Source organism: Tripterygium wilfordii, unplaced genomic scaffold, assembly GCF_013401445.1.
Source record: "Tripterygium wilfordii isolate XIE 37 unplaced genomic scaffold, ASM1340144v1 ctg16, whole genome shotgun sequence".
In the NCBI taxonomy this organism is placed as follows: Eukaryota; Viridiplantae; Streptophyta; class Magnoliopsida; order Celastrales; family Celastraceae; genus Tripterygium; species Tripterygium wilfordii.
Window position 1 is genome coordinate 36509 of NW_024056168.1, and position 7459 is coordinate 43967.

The following is a 7459-nucleotide window of genomic DNA, read 5'->3' on the forward strand; positions in this document are numbered from 1 at the left end:
TTGTGCGGAAGGAAGAGTTTATATACATAAACGTTGAGAAACAATTTCGGGTGCGATCATACCAGCACTAATGCACCGGATCCCATCAGAACTCCGAAGTTAAACGTGCTTGGGCGAGAGTAGTACTAGGATGGGTGACCTCCTGGAAAGTCCTCGTGTTGCACCCCTCCCACCTTTTTTTCCTCGATCGTCACTTCGTTCTCTCATATTCTTCTCCTCCTCCAACTTGCGTATTTTTTTTTGTGGGTGGACATTGTGTAGTTTGCAAGCGCATAGTTCTCGAAAAGACACGCGAAATAAATACAATTCGAGAAAAAAGGGATAGCGGAAACGAACGCAGCGCGCGTGCAAGCTTGTGCGGAAGGAAGAGTTTATATACATAAACGTTGAGAAACAATTTCGGGTGCGATCATACCAGCACTAATGCACCGGATTCCATCAGAACTCCGAAGTTAAACGTCCTTGGGCGAGAGTAGTACTAGGATGGGTGACCTCCTGGGAAGTCCTCGTGTTGCACCCCTCCCACCTTTTTTTTCCTCGATCGTCACTTCGTTCTCTCATATTCTTCTCCTCCTCCAACTTGCGTATTTTTTTTTTGTGGGTGGACATTGTGTAGTTTGCAAGCGCATAGTTCTCGAAAAGATACGCGAAATAAATACAATTCGAGAAAAAAGGGATAGCGGAAACGAACGCAGCGCGCGTGCAAGCTTGTGCGGAAGGAAGAGTTTATATACATAAACGTTGAGAAACAATTTCGGGTGCGATCATACCAGCACTAATGCACCGGATCCCATCAGAACCCCGAAGTTAAACGTGCTTGGGCGAGAGTAGTACTAGGATGGGTGACCTCCTGGGAAGTCCTCGTGTTGCACCCCTCCCACCTTTTTTTTCCTCGATCGTCACTTTCGTTCTCCCCATATTCTTCTCCTCCTCCAACTTGCGTATTTTTTTTTTGTGGGTGGACATTGTGTAGTTTGCAAGCGCATAGTTCTCGAAAAGACACGCGAAATAAATACAATTCGAGAAAAAAGGGATAGCGGAAACGAACGCAGCGCGCGTGCAAGCTTGTGCGGAAGGAAGAGTTATATACATAAACGTTGAGAAACAATTTCGGGTGCGATCATACCAGCACTAATGCACCGGATTCCATCAGAACTCCGAAGTTAAACGTCCTTGGGCGAGAGTAGTACTAGGATGGGTGACCTCCTGGGAAGTCCTCGTGTTGCACCCCTCCCACCTTTTTTTTCCTCGATCGTCACTTCGTTCTCTCATATTCTTCTCCTCCTCCAACTTGCGTATTTTTTTTTGTGGGTGGACATTGTGTAGTTTGCAAGCGCATAGTTCTCGAAAAGACACGCGAAATAAATACAATTCGGGAAAAAAGGGATAGCGGAAACGAACGCAGCGCGCGTGCAAGCTTGTGCGGAAGGAAGAGTTTATATACATAAACGTTGAGAAACAATTTTGGGTGCGATCATACCAGCACTAATGCACCGGATCCCATCAGAACTCCGAAGTTAAACGTGCTTGGGCGAGAGTAGTACTAGGATCGGGTGACCTCCTGGGAAGTCATCGTGTTGCACCCCTCCCACCATTTTTTTTCCTCGATCGTCACTTCGTTCTCTCATATTCTTCTCCTCCTCCAACTTGCGTATTTTTTTTTGTGGGTGGACATTGTGTAGTTTGCAAGCGCATAGTTTCTCGAAAAGACTACGCGAAATAAATACAATTCGAGAAAAAAGGGATAGCGGAAACGAACGCAGCGCGCGTGCAAGCTTGTGCGGAAGGAAGAGTTTATATACATAAACGTTGAGAAACAATTTCGGGTGCGATCATACCAGCACTAATGCACCGGATCCCATCAGAACCCCGAAGTTAAACGTGCTTGGGCGAGAGTAGTACTAGGATGGGTGACCTCCTGGGAAGTCCTGGTGTTGCACCCCTCCCACCTTTTTTTTCCTCGATCGTCACTTCGTTCTCTCATATTCTTCTCCTCCTCCAACTTGCGTATTTTTTTTTGTGGGTGGACATTGTGTAGTTTGCAAGCGCATAGTTCTCGAAAAGACACGCGAAATAAATACAATTCGAGAAAAAAGGGATAGCGGAAAACAGAACGCAGCGCGCGTGCAAGCTTGTGCGGAAGGAAGAGTTTATATACATAAACGTTGAGAAACAATTTCGGGTGCGATCATACCAGCACTAATGCACCGGATTCCCATCAGAACTCCGAAGTTAAACGTGCCTTGGGCGAGAGTAGTACTAGGATGGGTGACCTCCTGGGAAGTCCTCGTGTTGCACCCCTCCCACCTTTTTTTTCCTCGATCGTCACTTCGTTCTCTCATATTCTTCTCCTCCTCCAACTTGCGTATTTTTTTTTTGTGGGTGGACATTGTGTAGTTGCAAGCGCATAGTTCTCGAAAAGACACGCGAAATAAATACAATTCGAGAAAAAAGGGATTAGCGGAAACGAACGCAGCGCGCGTGCTAAGCTTGTGCGGAAGGAAGAGTTTATATACATAAACGTTGAGAAACAATTTCGGGTGCGATCATACCAGCACTAATGCACCGGATCCCATCAGAACCCCGAAGTTAAACGTGCTTGGGCGAGAGTAGTACTAGGATGGGTGACCTCCTGGGAAGTCCTCGTGTTGCACCCCTCCCACCTTTTTTTTCCTCGATCGTCACTTCGTTCTCTCATATTCTTCTCCTCCTCCAACTTGCGTATTTTTTTTTGTGGGTGGACATTGTGTAGTTTGCAAGCGCATAGTTCTCGAAAAGACACGCGAAATAAATACAATTCGAGAAAAAAAGGGATAGCGGAAACGAACGCAGCGCGCGTGCAAGCTTGTGCGGAAGGAAGAGTTTATATACATAAACGTTGAGAAACAATTTCGGGTGCGATCATACCAGCACTAATGCACCGGATCCCATCAGAACCCCGAAGTTAAACATGCATGGGCGAGAGTAGTACTAGGATGGGTGACCTCCTGGGAAGTCCTCGTGTTGCACCCCTCCCACCTTTTTTTTCCTCGATCGTCACTTCGTTCTCTCATATTCTTCTCCTCCTCCAACTTGCGTATTTTTTTTTATGGGTGGACATTGTGTAGTTTGCAAGCGCATAGTTCTCGAAAAGACACGCGAAATAAATACAATTCGAGAAAAAAGGGATAGCGGAAACGAATGCAGCGCGCGTGCAAGCTTGTGCGGAAGGAAGAGTTTATATACATAAACGTTGAGAAACAATTTCGGGTGCGATCATACCAGCACTAATGCACCGGATTCCATCAGAACTCCGAAGTTAAACGTCCTTGGGCGAGAGTAGTACTAGGATGGGTGACCTCCTGGGAAGTCCTCGTGTTGCACCCCTCCCACGTTTTTTTTCCTCGATCGTCACTTCGTTCTCTCATATTCTTCTCCTCCTCCAACTTGCGTATTTTTTTTTATGGGTGGACATTGTGTAGTTTGCAAGCGCATAGTTCTCGAAAAGACACAACGAAATAAATACAATTCGAGAAAAAAAGGGATAGCGGAAACGAACGCAGCGCGCGTGCAAGCTTGTGCGGAAGGAAGAGGTTTATATACATAAACGTTGAGAAACAATTTCGGGTGCGATCATACCAGCACTAATGCACCGGATTCCATCAGAACTCCGAAGTTAAACGTCCTTGGGCGAGAGTAGTACTAGGATGGGTGACCTCCTGGGAAGTCCTCGTGTTGGCACCCCTCCCACCTTTTTTTTCCTCGATCGTCACTTCGTTCTCTCATATTCTTCTCCTCCTCCAACTTGCGTATTTTTTTTGTGGGTGGACATTGTGTAGTTTGCAAGCGCATAGTTCTCGAAAAGACACGCGAAATAAATACAATTCGAGAAAAAAGGGATAGCGAAACGAACGCAGCGCGCGTGCAAGCTTGTGCGGAAGGAAGAGTTTATATACATAAACGTTTGAGAAACAATTTCCGGGTGCGATCATACCAGCACTAATGCACCGGATCCCATCAGAAACCCCGAAGTTAAACGTGCTTGGGCGAGAGTAGTACTAGGATGGGTGACCTCCTGGGAAGTCCTCGTGTTGCACCCCTCCCACCTTTTTTTTTTCCTCGATCGTCCACTTCGTATCTCATATTCTTCTCCTCCTCCAACTTGCGTATTTTTTTTGTGGGTGGACATTGTGTAGTTTGCAAGCGCATAGTTCTCGAAAAGACACGCGAAATAAATACAATTCGAGAAAAAGGGATAGCGGAAACGAACGCAGCGCGCGTGCAAGCTTGTGCGGAAGGAAGAAGTTTATATACATAAACGTTGAGAAACAATTTCGGGTGCGAATCATACCAGCACTAATGCACCGGATTCCATCAGAACTCCGAAGTTAAACGTCGCTTGGGCGAGAGTAGTACTAGGATGGGTGACCTGCTGGGAAGTCCTCGTGTTGCACCCCTCCCACCTTTTTTTTCCCTCGATCGTCACTTCGTTCTCTCATATTCTTCTCCTCCTCCAACTTGCGTATTTTTTTTTGGTGGGTGGACATTGTGTAGTTTGCAAGCGCATAGTTCTCGAAAAGACACGCGAAATAAATACAATTCGAGAAAAAAGGGATAGCGGAAACGAACGCAGCGCGCGTGCAAGCTTGTGCGGAAGGAAGAGTTTATATACATAAACGTTGAGAAACAATTTCGGGTGCGATCATACCAGCACTAATGCACCGGATCCCATCAGAACCCCGAAGGTTAAAACGTGCTTGGCGAGGAGTAGTACTAGGATGGGTGACCTCCTGGGAAGTCCTCGTGTTGCACCCCTCCCACCTTTTTTTCCTCGATCGTCACTTCGTTCTCTCATATTCTTCTCCTCCTCCAACTTGCGTATTTTTTTTTTGTGGGTGGACATTGTGTAGTTTGCAAGCGCATAGTCTCGAAAAGACACGCGAAATAAATACAATTCGAGAAAAAAAGGGATAGCGGAAACGAACGCAGCGCGCGTGCAAGCTTGTGCGGAAGGAAGAGTTTATATACATAAACGTTGAGAAACAATTTCGGGTGCGATCATACCAGCACTAATGCACCGGATCCCATCAGAACCCCGAAGTTAAACATGCATGGGCGAGAGTAGTACTAGGATGGGTGACCTCCTGGGAAGTCCTCGTGTTGCACCCCTCCCACCTTTTTTTTCCTCTATCGTCACTTCGTTCTCTCATAATATTCTTGCTCCTCCTCCAACTTGCGTATTTTTTTTATGGGTGGACATTGTGTAGTTTGCAAGCGCATAGTTCTCGAAAAGACTAGCGTGAAATAAATACAATTCGAGAAAAAAGGGATAGCGGAAGAACGAACGCTGCGCGCGGTGCAAGCTTGTGCGGAAGGAAGAGTTTATATACATAAACGTGAGAAACAATTTGGGTGCGATCATACCAGCACTAATGCACCGGATCCCATCAGAACCTCCGAAGTTAAACGTGCTTGGGCGAGAGTAGTACTAGGATGGGTGACCTCCTGGGAAGTCATCGGGTTGCACCCCTCCCACATTTTTTTTCCTCTATCGTCACTTCGTTCTCTCATATTCTTCTCCTCCTCCAACTTGCGTATTTTTTTTTGTGCGTTGGACATTGTGTAGTTTGCAAGCGCATAGTTTCTCGAAAAGATACCGAAATAAATACAATTCGAGAAAAAAGGGGATAGCGAAACGAACGCAGCGCGCGTGGAAGCTTGTGCGGAAGGACGAGTTTATATACATAAACGTTGAGAAACAATTTCGGGTGCGATCATACCAGCACTAATGCACCGGAATCCCATCAGAACCCCGAAGTTAAAACGTGCCTTGGGCGAGAGTAGTACTAGGATGGGTGACCTCCTGGGAAGTCCTGGTGTTGCACCCCTCCCACCTTTTTTTCCTCGATCGTCACTTCGTTCTCTCATATTCTTCTCCTCCTCCAACTTGCGTATTTTTTTTTGTGGGTGGACATTGTGTAGTTTGGCAAGCGCATAGTTCTCGAAAAGGACCACGCGAAATAAATACAATTCAGAGAAAAAAGGGATAGCGGAAACAACGCAGCGCGCGTGCAAGCTTGTGCGGAAAGGAAGAGTTTATATACATAAACGTTGAGAAACAATTTCGGGTGCGATCATACCAGCACTAATGCACCGGATTCCATCAGAACTCCCGAAGTTAAACGTCCTTGGGCGAGAGTAGTACTAGGATGGGTGACCTCCTGGAAGTCCTCGTGATTGCACCCCTCCCACCTTTTTTTCCTCGATCGTCACTTCGTTCTCTCCTGATTCTTCTCCTCCTCCAACTTGCGTATTTTTTTTTGTGGGTGGACATTGTGTAGTTGCAAGCGCATAGTTCTCGAAAAGACACGCGAAATAAATACAATTCGAGAAAAAAGGGATAGCGGAAACGAACGCAGCGCGCGTGCAAGCTTGTGCGGAAGGAAGAGTTTACATACATAAACGTTGAGAAAACAATTTCGGGTGCGATCATACCAGCACTAATGCACCGGATCCCATCAGAACCCCGAAGTAAACGTGCTTGGGCGAGAGTAGTACTAGGATGGGTGACCCTCCTGGGAAGTCCTCGTGTTGCACCCCTCCCACCTTTTTTTCCTCGATCGTCACTTCGTTCTCTCATATTCTTCTCCTCCTCCAACTTGCGTATTTTTTTTTTGTGGGTGGACATTGTGTAGTTTGCAAGCGCATAGTTCTCGAAAAGACACGCGAAATAAATACAATTCGAGAAAAAAGGGATAGCGGAAACGAACGCAGCGCGCGTGCAAGCTTGTGCGGAAGGAAGAGTTTATATACATAAACGTTGAGAAACAATTTCGGGTGCGATCATACCAGCACTAATGCACCGGATCCCATCAGAACCCCGAAGTTAAACATGCATGGGCGAGAGTAGTACTAGGATGGGTGACCTCCTGGGAAGTCCTCGTGTTGCACCCCTCCCACCTTTTTTTTCCTCGATCGTCACTTCGTTCTCTCATATTCTTCTCCTCCTCCAACTTGCGTATTTTTTTTTGGGTGGACATTGTGTAGTTTGCAAGCGCATAGTTCTCGAAAAGACACGCGAAATAAATACAATTCGAGAAAAAAGGGATAGCGGAAACGAACGCAGCGCGCGTGCAAGCTTGTGCGGAAGGAAGAGTTTATATACATAAACGTTGAGAAACAATTTCGGGTGCGATCATACCAGCACTAATGCACCGGATCCCATCAGAACTCCGAAGTTAAACGTGCTTGGGCGAGAGTAGTACTAGGATGGGTGACCTCCTGGGAAGTCCTCGTGTTGCACCCCTCCCACCTTTTTTTTCCTCGATCGTCACTTCGTTCTCTCATATTCTTCTCCTCCTCCAACTTGCGTATTTTTTTTTTGGGTGGACATTGTGTAGTTTGCAAGCGCATAGTTCTCGAAAAGACACGCGAAATAAATACAATTCGAGAAAAAAAAAAAAAAAAAAAAAAAAAAATA

The 7459-nt window shown here is 46.2% G+C and overlaps 21 non-coding genes across 21 annotated transcripts; all 21 read left to right on the forward strand.

Moving 5' to 3' along the window:
* Positions 1-48: 48 nt before the first annotated feature.
* On the forward strand, positions 49-167 carry LOC119994162. Its single transcript, XR_005466825.1, has one exon. It is a non-coding gene; the product is annotated as a 5S ribosomal RNA (ribosomal RNA).
* A 234-nt stretch (positions 168-401) lies between these two features.
* Positions 402-520, forward strand: LOC119994183. The gene has a single exon (XR_005466846.1). It is a non-coding gene; the product is annotated as a 5S ribosomal RNA (ribosomal RNA).
* Positions 521-756: 236 nt separating this feature from the next.
* Positions 757-875, forward strand: LOC119994171. The gene has a single exon (XR_005466834.1). It is a non-coding gene; the product is annotated as a 5S ribosomal RNA (ribosomal RNA).
* A 237-nt stretch (positions 876-1112) lies between these two features.
* LOC119994091 lies at positions 1113-1231 on the forward strand. Its single transcript, XR_005466758.1, has one exon. It is a non-coding gene; the product is annotated as a 5S ribosomal RNA (ribosomal RNA).
* Positions 1232-1466: 235 nt separating this feature from the next.
* LOC119994117 lies at positions 1467-1586 on the forward strand. The gene has a single exon (XR_005466784.1). It is a non-coding gene; the product is annotated as a 5S ribosomal RNA (ribosomal RNA).
* Positions 1587-1824: 238 nt separating this feature from the next.
* On the forward strand, positions 1825-1943 carry LOC119994104. Its single transcript, XR_005466771.1, has one exon. It is a non-coding gene; the product is annotated as a 5S ribosomal RNA (ribosomal RNA).
* Positions 1944-2180: 237 nt separating this feature from the next.
* Positions 2181-2301, forward strand: LOC119994116. Its single transcript, XR_005466783.1, has one exon. It is a non-coding gene; the product is annotated as a 5S ribosomal RNA (ribosomal RNA).
* A 237-nt stretch (positions 2302-2538) lies between these two features.
* LOC119994172 lies at positions 2539-2657 on the forward strand. Its single transcript, XR_005466835.1, has one exon. It is a non-coding gene; the product is annotated as a 5S ribosomal RNA (ribosomal RNA).
* A 236-nt stretch (positions 2658-2893) lies between these two features.
* On the forward strand, positions 2894-3012 carry LOC119994108. The gene has a single exon (XR_005466775.1). It is a non-coding gene; the product is annotated as a 5S ribosomal RNA (ribosomal RNA).
* A 235-nt stretch (positions 3013-3247) lies between these two features.
* LOC119994092 lies at positions 3248-3366 on the forward strand. Its single transcript, XR_005466759.1, has one exon. It is a non-coding gene; the product is annotated as a 5S ribosomal RNA (ribosomal RNA).
* A 238-nt stretch (positions 3367-3604) lies between these two features.
* On the forward strand, positions 3605-3724 carry LOC119994119. Its single transcript, XR_005466786.1, has one exon. It is a non-coding gene; the product is annotated as a 5S ribosomal RNA (ribosomal RNA).
* Positions 3725-3959: 235 nt separating this feature from the next.
* LOC119994106 lies at positions 3960-4079 on the forward strand. Its single transcript, XR_005466773.1, has one exon. It is a non-coding gene; the product is annotated as a 5S ribosomal RNA (ribosomal RNA).
* A 236-nt stretch (positions 4080-4315) lies between these two features.
* On the forward strand, positions 4316-4436 carry LOC119994131. The gene has a single exon (XR_005466798.1). It is a non-coding gene; the product is annotated as a 5S ribosomal RNA (ribosomal RNA).
* Positions 4437-4673: 237 nt separating this feature from the next.
* Positions 4674-4794, forward strand: LOC119994134. The gene has a single exon (XR_005466800.1). It is a non-coding gene; the product is annotated as a 5S ribosomal RNA (ribosomal RNA).
* Positions 4795-5029: 235 nt separating this feature from the next.
* On the forward strand, positions 5030-5148 carry LOC119994109. The gene has a single exon (XR_005466776.1). It is a non-coding gene; the product is annotated as a 5S ribosomal RNA (ribosomal RNA).
* Positions 5149-5389: 241 nt separating this feature from the next.
* LOC119994125 lies at positions 5390-5509 on the forward strand. Its single transcript, XR_005466791.1, has one exon. It is a non-coding gene; the product is annotated as a 5S ribosomal RNA (ribosomal RNA).
* A 236-nt stretch (positions 5510-5745) lies between these two features.
* LOC119994135 lies at positions 5746-5867 on the forward strand. Its single transcript, XR_005466801.1, has one exon. It is a non-coding gene; the product is annotated as a 5S ribosomal RNA (ribosomal RNA).
* A 238-nt stretch (positions 5868-6105) lies between these two features.
* LOC119994133 lies at positions 6106-6225 on the forward strand. The gene has a single exon (XR_005466799.1). It is a non-coding gene; the product is annotated as a 5S ribosomal RNA (ribosomal RNA).
* A 235-nt stretch (positions 6226-6460) lies between these two features.
* Positions 6461-6579, forward strand: LOC119994129. Its single transcript, XR_005466796.1, has one exon. It is a non-coding gene; the product is annotated as a 5S ribosomal RNA (ribosomal RNA).
* Positions 6580-6814: 235 nt separating this feature from the next.
* Positions 6815-6933, forward strand: LOC119994110. Its single transcript, XR_005466777.1, has one exon. It is a non-coding gene; the product is annotated as a 5S ribosomal RNA (ribosomal RNA).
* Positions 6934-7166: 233 nt separating this feature from the next.
* On the forward strand, positions 7167-7285 carry LOC119994143. The gene has a single exon (XR_005466807.1). It is a non-coding gene; the product is annotated as a 5S ribosomal RNA (ribosomal RNA).
* The last annotated feature ends 174 nt before the right edge of the window (positions 7286-7459 follow it).